The following is a 15706-nucleotide window of genomic DNA, read 5'->3' as shown; positions in this document are numbered from 1 at the left end:
ATGTATTTATACTAGGGCGTACTGCGCAGAGGAAAAGGCAGACTTTTAAGGTTTTCTAAATGATCTCTACTGGTCTCCTTCAGTGTTTATGCTGCAGCAACAAGAAGAGCAAAACACAGCTAATTTCATCTAGATTTCTGGCCAATGTCAGCAAATGTGATAGGCAAAACAGTTAATTGAGTTGAAGAGGAAGACCAGGCAGGCAATATTATAATAATTGCCTTGCTTAATTTGCTGGTTTCTTCATTTCATTTTGATTCTTGATCAAAGCTGGTTTGGCTTTGATGTCCCCTTCTCCAATGTGCTTATTTCTGCTCATAAAACGTCTGTTCTCTACATAATTAGAAAATTGAGATAATGTAAGGAAGAAACACATCTTTAGAAAACAAAGGATTTAGCTGGTTTAAAAATAACAACTCAGGCAGCACAATGGCAATTTATTCATGTGCATTCTGATAAATACAAGTGGGATCTGCAACAGACTGTTACAGTGTTCGTAGTTTGAGCCAGCCAGCCAGCCAGCCAAACTTTTTTCCAGGATACGCCATTACATTACATTCCACTCCCCCTGCCTGTTTTTCCATGCTTCCTAGCCTCAAAAAAGTCCACATTCCAGGACAACTGAGCATACTAAGTTCTCACTGAATTGTTGGGAGTTTTTTGGGGGGGGATGGGGCCCCTCCCTCCTTTGAATGGATAGCAGCATTCTGGCTATGTAAGGATCCACACTTAGAGAATGTGTTTGCTGTAAGAAAGAGCACTTCCCTAGACAGCAACTTAAAAAGCAGAGACATCACCTTGCCAACAAAGGTCCGTATAGTTAAAGCTATGGTTTTCCCAGTAGTGACGTATGGAAGTGAAAACTGGACCATAAAGAAGGCTGATCACCGAAGAATTGATGCTTTTGAATTATGGTGCTGGAGGAGACTCTTGAGAGTCCCATGGACTGCAAGAAGATCAAACCTATCCATTCTGAAGGAAATCAGCCCTGAGTGCTCACTGGAAGGACAGATCGTGAAGCTGAGGCTCCAATACTTTGGCCACCTCCCTGGAAAAGACCCTGATGTTGGGAAAGATGGAGGGCACAAGGAGAAGGGGACGACAGAGGACGAGATGGTTGGATAGTGTTCTCGAAGCTACCAGCATGAGTTTGACCAAACTGCGGGAGGCAGTGGAAGACAGGAGTGCCTGGCGTGCTCTGGTCCATGGGGTCACAAAGAGTCGGACACGACTAAACGACTAAACAACAACAACAAAGAGCACTTCCAGACTGTCACTATTTTCAGGTGGAATTCAGGCAGGTATGGGCAAATTCAGGCTGCATGATTAAGTGTGATTGGGAGGCCTTGCACAACAAACCTGCTTCCCTGAAAGGCTGGTCTTGTGCTAAGGACAGTGATGGGGAGATGCAGTGGAAAAGGTGGGATGGTGCTTGCTTTGATGCAACATCATCTAACCTCCCCAAAAACAAATCAGATTGGATGCTCATTAAATAGTCCACCTCATCTAACCTCAGGATGCATGCTCAGTGCACAGATCATCTGGAAGCATTCTAAATAGGATGGTACCATTGAAAACAATACTGATTTCTTTATTCATTTTGCATATATGGCTCCCTCTGGTGGAAAAAAATGATTAGAGAAAGAGTATTAAGGGGGAAATGAGAGCATAATGTTTAGGGCCAGTTTAAACATGGATACTGACCACCACTTTGTGGTCTCTCGTCTACACTATTCCTCCCAGGCATGGAATTGTGTGGAGGAAGCACTGAGAGAATCAGTTTGTTCGTCATGTTTGCTGCAACCATGCAAGTGGCTTAAGCCTGTATTTCCTGCCAGAGGTTTCCACTCCAGCATAACATTCCTGCTGCTTCCCTGTTCATGAGGCACACAGAGCTCATCCCCCAGCCTGTAGCAGTGCCACCATTTATCCCCTTTGTGCCATGAGGTTTCATATTTCTTTTGGGATGACGTCTTAAACTTCTTGCCTTTCGCTTTCATGACTCGGTGCTAAAGCACCTGCTTTGCAGGCAAAAGGTGCCAGGTTCTATCCTGCAGCGTCTCCGGGTACGACTGGGAGAGACGCTTGTCTGAAATCCTGGATGGCAGAGCTGGCAATAATGTTATGAAGCCTGCAAACCAATCTCTACCAAGCAATGCATGAACTTCCAGTGGGTTCCAAGCATTTTTCAGGGTTGTAGTTCCACTGGGAAGATCGAGTCACAGCAGGGGCTAGTGTCGTTAAGAAATATGGTTTATTAACGCATACAGTAGTACCTCAGGTTAAGAACTTAATTTGTTTTGGAGGTATGTTCTTAACCTGAAACTGTTCTTAACCTGAAGCACCACTTTAGCTAATGGGGCCTCCTGCTGCTGCTGCGCCGCCTCTGCGAGATTTCTGTTCTCATCCTGAAGCAAAGTTCTTAACCCAAGGTACTATTTCTGGGTTAGCGGAGTCTGTAACCCGAAGCGTCTGTAACCCGAGGTACCACTGTATTTACACCTGGAAGTCTGTAATGGAGGGGGTGCAGAACATTATACCCCAGGAGTGTCTCTCATTGCCCCACCTATAGCTCCAGCAAACTTGGGGCCAAAGCAGCAGTCAGTCATGGCTCCCGGTCTCTCAGGGCAGCCTCCTCCAACCAGTGCCAAAATGGTGTTATGCCCACCCTTTCCAAACTGTGTTTTTAAAATGCCACAATTTTTCCTTCAGACCATGTCACCACCCACTGCCCACTGGGAACTCTCCCTCTCAGCTTACATCACAACACTGAAATCCTAAACCTGGCGTTATACAAATCATCACAACTGAGTTCACACTCATGTTGGAAGAGACCTGTTAAGTTGTGGATGAACATATCGGACGACACAGCTTTTCTTCAAACAGCTCTTGTTTATTCACAGGCCAGAACAGAACTGAACTGAAGGGTTCAGCCAGCCTGCTTATAGAGAGCTCCACTACAACGCAACTGTAACACTTTCTGTAACTATCCAATCACTGAACGTCACTTTCAATCCCTTATTTGCATATGTGGACCTGAGTGAAAACTATCTACAGTATCCCCCTGCTGGCCCAGGGTGAGAACTTCAGTACATAACAAGACCAGTGCCAGATTTACATATAAGCTAAACAAACTATAGCTTAGGGCCCCACTCTCTTGCCGCTGCCCCCCCAGATTTAAAGGGAAAAAACCCTGATGTACATTTCCAAAATATAAGATAAAAAACAAATAAAACCTACATACAGCAACAGGATTTTGGGTTGTGTAGGTTCCTATGATGTAAGTAATGGAGCCTGCTAACCTGCTCCCTAAAATATCACTGGTTTGCTCCTTTCTATATCTAGGGTGCCTATATTCTGCATGGACTGGCTGCATGGAAACATGTGCAAATGGCTTTAGATACCTATTAGGCCCATAAATCACCATATAGCATATATTCAACACAAAAAACAGTGACAATTTGTTGTTGACAAAGGACAGCTGGACATATAAAGGGCCCCATTACCTTCAGTAGCTTAGGGCCTCATCAAACCTAAATCTGGTCCTGGAAGAGACCCAATGTTAGAAGAAGCCGCATTTGCTGAAGCAAAGGGATTTCTGCAGCAGACGCTCAATGCAAAAAAATTAAAATGGAATCTGGTGATAAGACTGCAACGTTTTATATTCTTCCAGATAAATTGGTACTATCGGTGCAGGTGGCACCTGCCATTTGACAGCAGTTGAAAAGAGAAGGCGAGGGCAGCAAATTTCAAAGGTAGGCAATCTGGGGACATCATCACACTTGTGCGTTTGATCTGTTGCTTTCTTTCGTTGATGTCGTGCTTTCCCGTATACTGGAAGTATGGAATGAAGCACACCTTGCTCTTGCGAATGGGTGTCTGGATACCATGTCGCTGAAAAGCGCACTTGTGGGTTCTTACTGAAGCAAACAGTGAAAATAAGCCTCCTAAGTGCATGTATGAACCACCTTCTTCCCCAGCAAGCCAGGAACATGAGTGAGGCGTCTCAATGCTGTCTAGCAACATCACCATAGAAACAGACATGAGCAAATAAACCTGCCGGCTTTTTGGATTATTGCTCTCCTTGCATTGGCATGAATGATATAAGACATGAATGATACAAGTGCCTAAAATAGTCATTCCAAATATTGTCAGTCTGTGGAGGAATGTGTCAAACAAACACCCTTTGTGTCAGATTATGTATTGACAATGTTTAAAGAGCAGAGGAGAAAGAGGTCTCTTGGCGGTTCCTCGCACAGCTCTAGAATTCACTTGAGCATTTGAAGACTCCGTGGAAACAACTCAGCCCTTAAATTTATTGTATTTAGGAGATAACAGAAATCACTGGGTTAAAGCTGACCAAAAGTCCAGAGGAAGCATTATTATCAATTTACGATGGGGTGGAAGCTTCACAGGCTATGAAGGACTTGCTCACAAATTTATTGACAGCTGCATGAATTATTATAGCTAGGAAGTGGAAGTGGCAAGCAGAATATAAAATGGAAGAATGGTATAAAGAAATGTGGGATATAGCTATTAATGATAAATTAACATGTGCCATTAAGGTAAGACGGAATATGCAGGAGAAATGATTTTGAGGAGATATGGAGGGTGTTTGTAGACTTTGTACTGTTAAAATGGAAAAGGGTCAAACCATCACAAGAAGTGTTGAAATTTTGGGGCGTTGGATAGTTACAATGGAATGGTCTTGGTGGTGGGGTGCACATTTTTATTCTTATTTATTTATGATAATTACTTTGTGGGATTTTTTTTAAAAAATGTATAAACTGTAAATAAACATATAAGATATAAATAACAGAATGAATAAAAAGGGGGAAATATTGTTGTCAAGGCTGCCTCAAGTCTCAGCTCACAAAAGACCAACGCCTATCTCTTCTTATATACAAAAGTGTTTATTGCAGTTCATTGTTTGCTTCACATCCGAGGCGCGCAGCCCTACGTCTGCTAGGCTTAGACCGCTGAAGTCCCCTCTGAATCCGTCCCTCCCCTGCACCAGTTTAAGAGGCTTGCGCTGCTCCACCTCTTTCTCTCTTTCCTTTTCCGCAGGGTCTTTCTGCCCGCTGGGGTTTCGCCCCTCCTGGATTCCTCTGACGCGGAATCAGACTGCTCTTGCCCCCTCCTGCGGGCTTTGGGACCTGGCCCCTCCTCCGGGCTCCCTGTACTTCCGCGCGCCTCTACATTTGAACTTGGCGCGCGCGCCCAACCTCTAACCTTCCTTTTAACAGCTACACTACTCCCTTCACTACTCCCCTCCCCTTCCGGGAGGGTGGCTTGCTCCGACCTCCCTCCATTCTCCGCTGCCGGAGCCGCTTCCCCTGATACACTGAAACCTCCACCCCCTTCGCTGCACTCTGGCGGGGAGGCTGGTCCTGACGCCCAGCTGCCACTTTGGGATCCCCCGCTGGCCCCCTGCTCCTGACACGTCCCCCCTGGGGCTCCCCTGGCCTTGACCACCGGCGCCCCCTTCTGGGAATCCTCTGATTCGCTGGAAAGACTCATGGAATCTCTTGAGTCATTGTCATCCTCTTCCTCGCTGTCCTGGGATTCATCCCCATCGCTCTCCATCTCCTGCCTACCCTGTGCCTCTGTTCCTGAACACCTGACAATTGTATTTATTTATAACATTTTTTTATATTAGGATGGTGAACTTGTGGCCTTCCAGATGCTGCTGAATTGTAACTCCCAACACTCCTGATTTACTGTAGAAGGCAGAAAGTTAGGAATCACAAGTAGGTGGAGGCCTGTTGAGCTCAGGTCTCACTCGCCGGCTTCCCATTGGCATCTGATTGACCATTGTGAGACTAGGATGCTGGACTAGATGGGCCTTTGGCCTGATCCACTGGAAGGCTCTTCAGGGCAGGACTTTGGGGCAGAGGTCCTTAAACCTACTTATCAAAATGAGCAAAGGCAGCAGTACCAGCTTAACCACATCTTGTTTGTTAGTGTTGTTTCTAATGTTTCAGTTCATCAACTGGTCCCAGGGTGGTATTCCAAAAGAAGCTGACTGAAAACTACATCTAATAGATCACAAAGCATTCTTAAAATACCTAAGGTCAACCAGCAACAGGAGACAGATTTGAACTGAGGTAATTATTACAGTTCTCAAACATGCAAATCCACACACACACACACACACACACCCATGGCCTTGGGCAAAGAGATGCAAGTCAACAAGGTTGGTATTAGATGCCTCTCCATCTAGTTGGGTCGGTTTAGCCTGGAAAAGAGGAGACTGAGAAGTGATATGATAGCCATCTGCAAATATCTGCCACACAGAAGATGCAGCAAGCTTGTTTTCTCCTGCTCGGAAGGCTAGGACCCGAACCAATGGCTTCAAGTTACGCGAAAGGGAATTCCAATCAAACTTCAGGAAGAACTTTCTGACAGTAAGAGCTCTTCAACAGTGGAACTGACTGTGGTGGACTCGCCTTCCTTGGATGCATCACAGGGGGTTGGACTAGATTACCCTTGGGGTCCCTTCCAACTCTACAATTCTATGATTCTATTTATTATTCCCTTGTTAGGTATATTAATATAAAGGTAGATTATCTGCAACTCCAAGACCTTAAAGTTCATTTTCTTTCCAAATCCTCTTGTCTCTCACTCATCCAGTTTTCCATTTCCACCCTTCTGGATGTTCATAGCTTGTGACTCTCTGGATCGATTGATTTCTAGGACTGCTATCTGTCAGGGAACTGCCATCGGAAGGAAGGGAGGTGAAGGGGCTCACACAGGTTGGGAGAGACTCAGCAGCTGAAGAGGGAACCAGTAGGGGGAGAGGAGGTGAGCTGAGGGAAAGTAAGCTGGAGGGATGGCTCAGAGACACTTCCAGCGAAAACAGTGGGGAGGTTTCAGGACCTCCTGTAGGGACACCCACTCCTCGCCGGAAACTGTCACGCAGAGAGTCCAGAAGACGTGTTTCCGTTAAGGAGCTTTTATGTTGGAAGCGATTCCGAAAGCAACCACTGTCGGAATCTGCTAGTGACTAGAGGAGCCATGTCTGAGGGGCTCCGTCACAGACAGAGGTTTGTGGACTTGAACAAACTCTGAGGGGATACGATTTTACGCACAAGCAGCTCATCATCCCATCACAGCATTCCGACAGTCTTTGAAAGCAGCTTGTGCAGGAGAAGGCATCATGAGCAACCCAGCCGGAACCGGAGAAGCAGGAGCTGGAGCGGGTCCAAGCCTGGAAGAAAGGTACCGGGTGTTGGAGGTCCAGCTAGCGCTGCAGACGGCGAGGCTTGAGGAGAGGAGGGCTCAGGATGCAGACAAAAAGGGGAAAGCCACCCAGCTCGCCAGAAAGGTACCAGGATTGGTGCAGAAGTTTGGGGGGGAGCCCAAAGACTATCATGGCTTTCGGACAGAGATGCAATATGCCCTCAATCTGCAGTTTGATGAATTCCCTGACGAGGAATCACGAGTGGCTTTCGTGATTGGGCATCTTGAAAAGGGGGCGAGAGACTGGGTTAGACCCCTGATGGCAGAGAATAGTGACGTCCTAAAGGACACGATGAAGTTCTTTCGCGCCATGGATCTGATGTTTTCCAGCGATATTGAACAGGGAGTGGTGCGCAGACAGTTAATGGCTTGCAAACAGGGGAGCCGATCTGTCCGTGAGTACTGGACTGAGTTCACCATGCTGGTTCACAGATTGGGGTGGGACTTATCGGCGGAACCCATTCAAATGCTATTTGAAGAAGGGCTTTCTTCGGCTGTGAAAGACGAACTTTCCCGGGGCCCCAGGGCGGATTCTATGGACCAGCTGACCAAATCTGCGCTGACCATAGGAGCGCGCCAGGAGGCGAGAGCATTGGAGAGGCGGGAAGGGAAGGGGGAACGTTGGAAGGAGTTCTGCATTCCAGACATTCCAGAGCCAACTTTCCCGCCGGCAGAGCCGATGGAAATCGGAACAGCGCGCGCGCGCGCGCGCAGTTTCAAAGCCCAGTGAGGGGGGAAAGAAGGAGGGAAAAGGCGCCCGGAAATGCTATCTCTGCCAACAGCCAGGTCACTTTGCCAGAGTCTGCACCCAGAGGAAGGAATGGCAAGGGATGGTGGGAGCTGTGGAGGGAAGGGAGGAAGAAATACCGGAGCAAGTAAAAGCCAACGCCTGGCTGCCACCGTCGGGGCACAGCAGCCAGGCCAAAGAGCAGTGAAAGTGCCCACGCCAGAACCTCCTAAACCCGCCCTAGTGATAGAAGTGGCGCTAGAGCTGCCAAACGGACACCCTCTAAAGATAAAGGCGCTGTTGGACTCAGGCAGCTCCTGCAATTTCATGAGCAAAGAGTTTGCAGCTGAACACCAGATACAGACGATCCCTTTAAGCAACCCCCTGCAGGTGACCACGATCGATGGCAGGGAGCTGTTGGGAGGAGAAGTCAGCTTGCAGACCGTCCCAATGATAATGAAGGTGGCAAGGCACACCGAACTGATAGCGTTTAATGTGGCCACCTTGGGAGGAGCTCCCATTATATTGGGGATGAGCTGGCTAGCGTTACATGATCCGCTGGTGGGCTGGCATCAGAGAGTGGTTTCTTTTGGTTCAGCACATTGCTTAGAACACTGCAAAGAGGGAAAGGGTTTGGCAGGGGCCCAAGCCACCCTAGCAGGGACTGAAGTAACGGAGAACGTGAAGGTACCACGACAATACGCAGATCTCCGCGACGTCTTCAGCGAAAGGGAAGCTGACCAACTACCCCCGCATAGACCCTTTGACTGTCAAATCAATTTACTCCCTGGGGCACAGCTCCCTGTAGGCAAGCTGTACGCCATGTCAGACAGAGAGATGCAGGAGCTAAGAGAGTTCATTGACAAGAACCTGAAGAGAGGGTTCATCAGAGAGTCCAGGGCGGTGGGGGGCAGCCCAGTGTTTTTTGTGGATAAAAAAAACACGAACAAGCCGAGGCTTGTGTGTGACTTCAGGGCCTTGAACGCAGTGTCAGAACCAGTGGCCTTCCCTATGCCCAGGATTGACGACATTTTGACAAGGGTGCGGAAGGGAAAGATTTTCACAAAGCTGGACCTAAGGGGGGCGTACAACCTGATACGAATAAGGAAGGGGGATGAATGGAAAACCACCATGTTCACCCCTTTAGGGGCATTTGAATATTTAGTTATGCCCTTCGGCCTACAAGCAGGCTCCGCATGCTTTCAATCGTTTATGAACCACGTCCTGGGGCCTTTGCTTTACAAGAATTGTGTGGCCTTCTTAGACGACGTGTTGGTGTATTCTGAGAATGAGGAGCAGCATGTGAGAGACGTCAGAGAAGTGTTGAGCAGGCTGCAAGCCAACCAGCTGTGGGTGAAACTGGAGAAGTGTCAGTTTCATACCAAGGAGGTGGAATTCCTGGGGTATCGCCTGTCAGACAAGGGATTGGCCATGGATCCCGGCAAGGTCCAGGCGGTGCTGGAATGGAAAACACCCAAAACAAGGAAGGATGTGCAGAGGTTCCTAGGATTTGGGAACTTCTATCGTAAGTTCATCCGAAACTTTGCCCATCTGACGGCGCCCATTACGGACTGTCTCAGCAGTAAGAAGAAGTTCGTTTGGACTGAGGAGGTGGAGCGAGCATTTGAGGAACTAAAAAGGGCCTTCGCCTCGGAACAACAACTCCTGCATGTGGATTTACAAAAACCGATGAGAGTGGAAACTGACGCATCAGACAGAGCGATTGGGGCGGTGCTTCTGCAGCCAGGGAAGGAGGAGTCAGAGTGGAGACCGTGTGCCTTTTTTTCGCGAAAGCTGAACAAATCCGAGAGGAACTACACGGTGTATGACCGAGAACTACTAGCCATTCATGAGGCGTTCCGGAGATGGAGGCACCTGCTAATTGGCGCACAACATAAGGTGCAAGTGTGCACTGACCACAAGAACCTAGAGTATTGGAGGACGGCACGAGTGCTCAACCAACGGCAAGTGAGATGGGCCCAGGAGTTCTCCAAATTTAACTTTGAGATTTGTTACGTGCCAGGCCCAGAGAACATTAGGGCGGACGCTCTCTCACGCAAACCTGAATATTTGGAGGGGGAGGGAGCACCCAAAGAGAGACATGTCATTCCAGAGGACCGCTGGGTGTGTGGGGCGGCATTGGTGGGACAAAGAGAACTGGTAGAGGAAACAGAGAATGATGAATACGCCCAGAATAAGCTCAGAGGTCTTAGGGGTGAGGGAGAGGAACCAGGGGGTTTCGAGGAAAGAAATGGAGCTTTGTATTACAAAGGGGCACTGTATATCCCTGAAGGAGACTTAAGGGGGAGGGTACTCAAGCAGTTGCACGACAGCCCCACGGCGGGGCATTTTGGGCAACACAAAACCATGTGGTTGGTCACCAGGGAATTTTGGTGGCCTAAGGTGAGGGAAGATGTACGGGAGTATGTAAGAGGGTGCGAGCAATGCCAGCGAGCCAAAGGGGAGAGGCGGGCGCCGGCGGGGCTATTAGAACCCTTACCAACCCCAGAACGACCTTGGGAGGCAGTGTCGATAGATTTTATGACTGATCTGCCGAAGTCCAAGGGGAAAACAGCCATCATGGTGGTGGTAGACCTACTAACAAAGATGTGCCACTTTGTAGCCTGCTCGCATGCAGTCACGGCGGAAGAGACAGCGAAGTTATTTGTAGAACACATTTTTAGGTTGCACGGGGTGCCATTGAGGGTGGTCTCAGACCGAGGAAAACAATTTACTTCCAGGTTCTGGAGGAAGCTCATGAGCTTACTGCAGGTGGAGGTCAACTTTTCGACTGCCCGGCACCCTGAAACCAACGGGCAGGCGGAAAGAGCAAACGGTGTCCTCCAGCAATACCTGAGGTGTTATGTCAATGACAGAGAGAATGACTGGGTAGAAAAGTTGGCGCTGGCGGAATTTGCCTACAACAATGCCGAGAATGTGTCCACAGGGATGAGCCCCTTCTTGGCTAATTATGGGTGTCATCCCAGGGCTTTCCCAGGGGGAGAAGGGGAGAGATGGAGCGTCCCGGCAGCCGAGCATTTTGTAGAAGAAATGGAAGCAATCCATCGTCAGCTCCAACTCAACTTAGAAAGGGCGAAGGAAGAATACAAGAGGCAGGCAGACAAGAACCGAAGGGAAGGTGAAACCATAAGGGTGGGAGATAGGGTGTGGCTGTCAACCCAAGGGTTGCCGTTCAAAGGAGGTTGTAAGAAATTAAGACCCAGGAGATTGGGTCCCTTTGAGGTCATTCAACAGGTCAACCCAGTGGCTTTCAGGCTCCGGTTACCCAACCACATGAAACTGCACCCAGTATTTCACAGGTCGTTACTGTCACCATATGAGGGGGGACGAGAAGGGATGGCCACTCGGGGACCGGTCATAGAAGAAAGAGAATGCAGCAGCCACGTGGCAGAAATCCTCGACGCCAGGTGGAAGGGGGATCAGGTGGAGTATTTGGTAGCGTGGGAAGGAGAACCGGAGTCAGAAAACACTTGGGTAATGGCAGAAGATATCAATGACGAGGTATTGATAGAAACGTTCCATCAAAGGTTCCCAAGGAAACCTCAGCCTGTGGAGAGGTTCCGGAGGGAATACTTTGGGACCACCGATGAGGAGGAGGAGTTGGAAGGATTCCCGGACTCGGAAGGGGAAGGGGAGATGGACTCTGAGGAGGAGGAGTACTTCGAGACCAGGAACCGCAACAGGTGAAGAGAAGTGTTCGAGACATCGGAAGATGAAGGAAGTTCATTCCGGGGTTTTGCCTCCTCACCGCCCGTAGAGGAGGGGGCGAGAGGAGGTGAAGGGGGCCCTGGAGGGGAGGTGGATGTCAGGGAACTGCCATCGGAAGGAAGGGAGGTGAAGGGGCTCACACAGGTTGGGAGAGACTCAGCAGCTGAAGAGGGAACCAGTAGGGGGAGAGGAGGTGAGCTGAGGGAAAGTAAGCTGGAGGGATGGCTCAGAGACACTTCCAGCGAAAACAGTGGGGAGGTTTCAGGACCTCCTGTAGGGACACCCACTCCTCGCCGGAAACTGTCACGCAGAGAGTCCAGAAGACGTGTTTCCGTTAAGGAGCTTTTATGTTGGAAGCGATTCCGAAAGCAACCACTGTCGGAATCTGCTAGTGACTAGAGGAGCCATGTCTGAGGGGCTCCGTCACAGACAGAGGTTTGTGGACTTGAACAAACTCTGAGGGGATACGATTTTACGCACAAGCAGCTCATCATCCCATCACACTATCATTGGAATAGCAGATTACTGTATAAACAACCGTTTGTCATTTTTTCAATAAGCCAGCAGGTGGAGCTGAACTGCCAGGTACCTAAGCTCAACAGACCAAGCCATCACTTGCTTTGCTCTTGCACAAACTGAAGAAATGCGCAGGGATGCCAACGTCATCGGCAAAGAACAGTGAACGCTGATGTAAGGGCATTGGATGACAGCACAAAGGGTAACTGTGGGATAGAGTGACTTTTTAATGTCTCAGGGTTTTACAAGCTAGGGTGGAAGTCATAACTGTTCATTAAAAAAAAATTGTGGGAGGACAAAACCTATTTTAAAATCAACTAAACAGCCACAAATTACCAAGTGTTTGAGTCCCCCAAAACTCTTTTTAACATTTAGCCTGAAGAAGAGTTTGGGTGAACACAAAAGCTTGCTCACTACTTGTGACTTTGCCCTGATCATAATAAAGCTACTTGCTGCTTTTTTCTATTAAAAACAGATCAGCTAACTGCATTCTTCTGTGTAATTCAGGCACAGGAAAACTCGGGCCTCCAAATGTTTTGGGACTACAACTCCCATCATCCCTGACAACTGGTCCTGTCAGCTAGGGATGATGGGAGTTGTCCCAAAACATCTGGAGGGCCGAGTTTGCCTATGCCTGGTGTAATTAGTTGCATATCGCAGCAAAATGCCTTTCCAAGGAACTCAGTGGTATTAAACCAACAGACATTGTAGGTTGCTGGTTCATTTCCAGAATTCTGTCTTTGGGAGAAATGGCTGAATTATTCACAGACTAGTAGAAGAGGCAACATTTTCATCAAACCGCCGGCTTTTTGCTTTTTGATCTAAAATAAGGGTCACACTTTGCCTGTTCCATTTTAGCAGGAGGCATGAAATAATAAAATGTGTGTGTGTGTGTGCGTGTGTGTGTGTTTAAATGAATATATTATGCGTTTACACAGGCTGGGAGACCATGAGGAGAGGTTTCCCCTATGTGTACACGACATCTGTTGTGAAATATATCTACAAACAGCAACAACAAAAGCACCTTGAATCAGGAGCAGAAAAACAGGTAGAGGGCAGCATGTGACCAGCCAGAGAGAAGAAACTCAGCAGCTTTGCTGTTGAGAAGATCCAGGCGAGAGGCATAATCTGATCAGCAAACAATTTCATTTGAAGTGCAGAACAATTAATAATGAGTTTGTCTGTGGCAGGACGTTTATTTATACCAGATAGGATGGCCCATTGAGCTCTGTAAACATGATTAGTTCCTTTCAGCTTGCTATGTCGAGCAATTAATGACCTACTGAGCTGCATGCAGCCCACCAAGCATGTCTGGTGGCCTCCTAGAAGACTAGTCAACCAGTTTTTGCTTCCTGGAACTGTAAAGATGGGGGGGGGCTCATCAAGCTACTGGCAGGCCACCCTCCCTGGCTGCTGGGCTACGTTTATCTTGGGGGGATCACAAGCGGCGTAGGCCTGTCACAAAGGAAAATAAAATATCACGTAAGCCGGCAGAGGGCAAAAGCCAAACAAACGCATAAGCAGTATGACTAGTTCCACAGCGGTGGTTACAACTTCAGATGCTCTGTAATCAATCATGTTCTAAGGCCCGGAGACAGTTGTTTCAGAGAGCAGATGTTGGTATAAAACAGGCTTCCTCCACAGTGTATACACACTCATCCCACGGTCATCGGAGTTTCACAGACGAAAACAAGGCCCTCCGTTTTCACGCCACAGCTCAACGAACACACAACTGTCCCACTATTATGCATTAATTAACACTTTTCTCTGCCCGCTGTTCACTCTATTTAGTCCACACTTGTGTTACCTACCCTTATTTAAATGCAAAGAAGGTGCCTGGGTTAGAGACACACTAGAAAAACAGCATCGTCCTTGTTATGTACTGAAGTTCTCACCCTGGGCCAGCAGGGGGATACTGTAGATAGTTATGCAAATGAAGGATCGAAAATGACATTCAGTGATTGGATAGTTTTAGAAAGTTGCTACAGTAGCGTTGTACTGGAGCTCTATATAAGCAGGCTGACTGAGCTCTTCAGTTTAGTTCTGTTCTGGCCTGTGAATAAACAAAAGCTGTTTGAACTTTCAAACATAGCATGTCGTATTGCCTGCTTTGTCTCAATCACAATTTTTCTTTCTTCCTGGTTTTACTCTCCCTGCCTCTAGAAATTTGCTACCCTTCTTTTATATGGACCCTAACCCTGAATCTAATCAGAATTAAGTCCCTGAGTCTAACTTAAGTGAGACTCCCAGTAGAATGGTTGTTTGCCTGCAGGAGATACACATCCACTCTTTCTGGATGGCTTGTTCAAAGTGTTGCTCAGTTGCTGGCCTGGAATGTAGCCAATCTAAGCATTTTTCTGCGGTGTAAGAAAAATCAAAGAACTGCCTCTGCCCCAGAGATTAATTTGTTCCATTTTATCCTGGCCTGCCATCTGTCTGGAGCTGTTACCCTGCTTACGTTTGCCAAGCCTTCTTCCCAAATTGAAAAATAATGATGGGGGGGTTAGGGGGTCGTCTCTCTTTGTTCAAAAAGTTATGAACAGAGAGTTGGATATATGGACTGGGAAAATGCTTGGTTCAAATCCAAACTTGGCCATGAAGCTCATTAGATCACTTTGGAAAGTCACCATGGTTGCTTCCATGGCAGCCCTTTTCTCTGGAATGGATATATTTTGCTCACTTTTCAAGGCATGTGCAGAAGATATTGTCCCATCATTGCAATGCGTCAATTTTTGGTTGGCCTGCACTGAGATGGAGACTATGAGGATATGATACACCGTTGAAGGAAAGGCAAAAATGGACAGGCAACAAGACCAATTAATGATTGTACAATAAAATATAAACTAGAATATCTACTTGGCTTCTGCTGAGTGGAGAAGGGAGGGGTGTTTACATTTCCTCTTTGTATGTTCTCATTTTGTGTTCACTTAATGTACATTATTGCAAAATCAATAAAAATATTACAGTGGTACCTCGGCTTACAAACATCTCGGGTTACAAACACTTCAGGGAGACCCCACTAACCCAGAAGTAGTACCTCGTGTTAAGAACTTTACCTCAGGATGAGAACAGAAATCACACGGCGGCGGGAGGCCCCATTAGCTAAAGTGGTTAAGAACGGTTTCAGGTTAAGAACGGACCTCCGGAATGAATTAAGTTCATAACCAGAGGTACCACTGTATATTAAAAGAAAGAAAGAAAGATCAGATTCCTCTGGCCATGTGAACCCTGCAATCTAGGCTGAGAACAAAACGAAAACCAGCTGTGTGCTGAGTGGCGATGAGACTCAGCCCTAAGACAGGGGAAAAGACTGCTTTGAAAGTAAACCCTCTTCTTCAAAGAATTTGTTGGCATCCACCATCGCACCCAGAGTGTTTGCGAAGTCCTGTCACAACATGTGTTTGGAGTTTTTCCCACTGCTTTTCTCCTTGGGGTCTAGCTTTGATTGGTGTATGCTCTATGTTTATAGCAGGGAAACTACCCTGGGTTAAA

At 47.6% G+C, this 15706-nt stretch overlaps 1 long non-coding RNA gene across 1 annotated transcript; it reads left to right on the top strand.

The window, feature by feature from the left end:
- Positions 1-5726: 5726 nt before the first annotated feature.
- LOC308481413 lies at positions 5727-14417 on the top strand. Its single transcript, XR_013988652.1, has 3 exons — positions 5727-6107; positions 12259-12388; positions 13153-14417. It is a non-coding gene; the product is annotated as an uncharacterized lncRNA (long non-coding RNA).
- Positions 14418-15706: the final 1289 nt, after the last annotated feature.

This window comes from Podarcis pityusensis (genome assembly GCF_964106645.2).
Source record: "Podarcis pityusensis genome assembly, chromosome: 7".
Taxonomy (NCBI): Eukaryota; Metazoa; Chordata; class Lepidosauria; order Squamata; family Lacertidae; genus Podarcis; species Podarcis pityusensis.
Note: the sequence above shows the minus strand (reverse complement) of the source record. Positions and strands in the feature narration are given on the sequence as shown.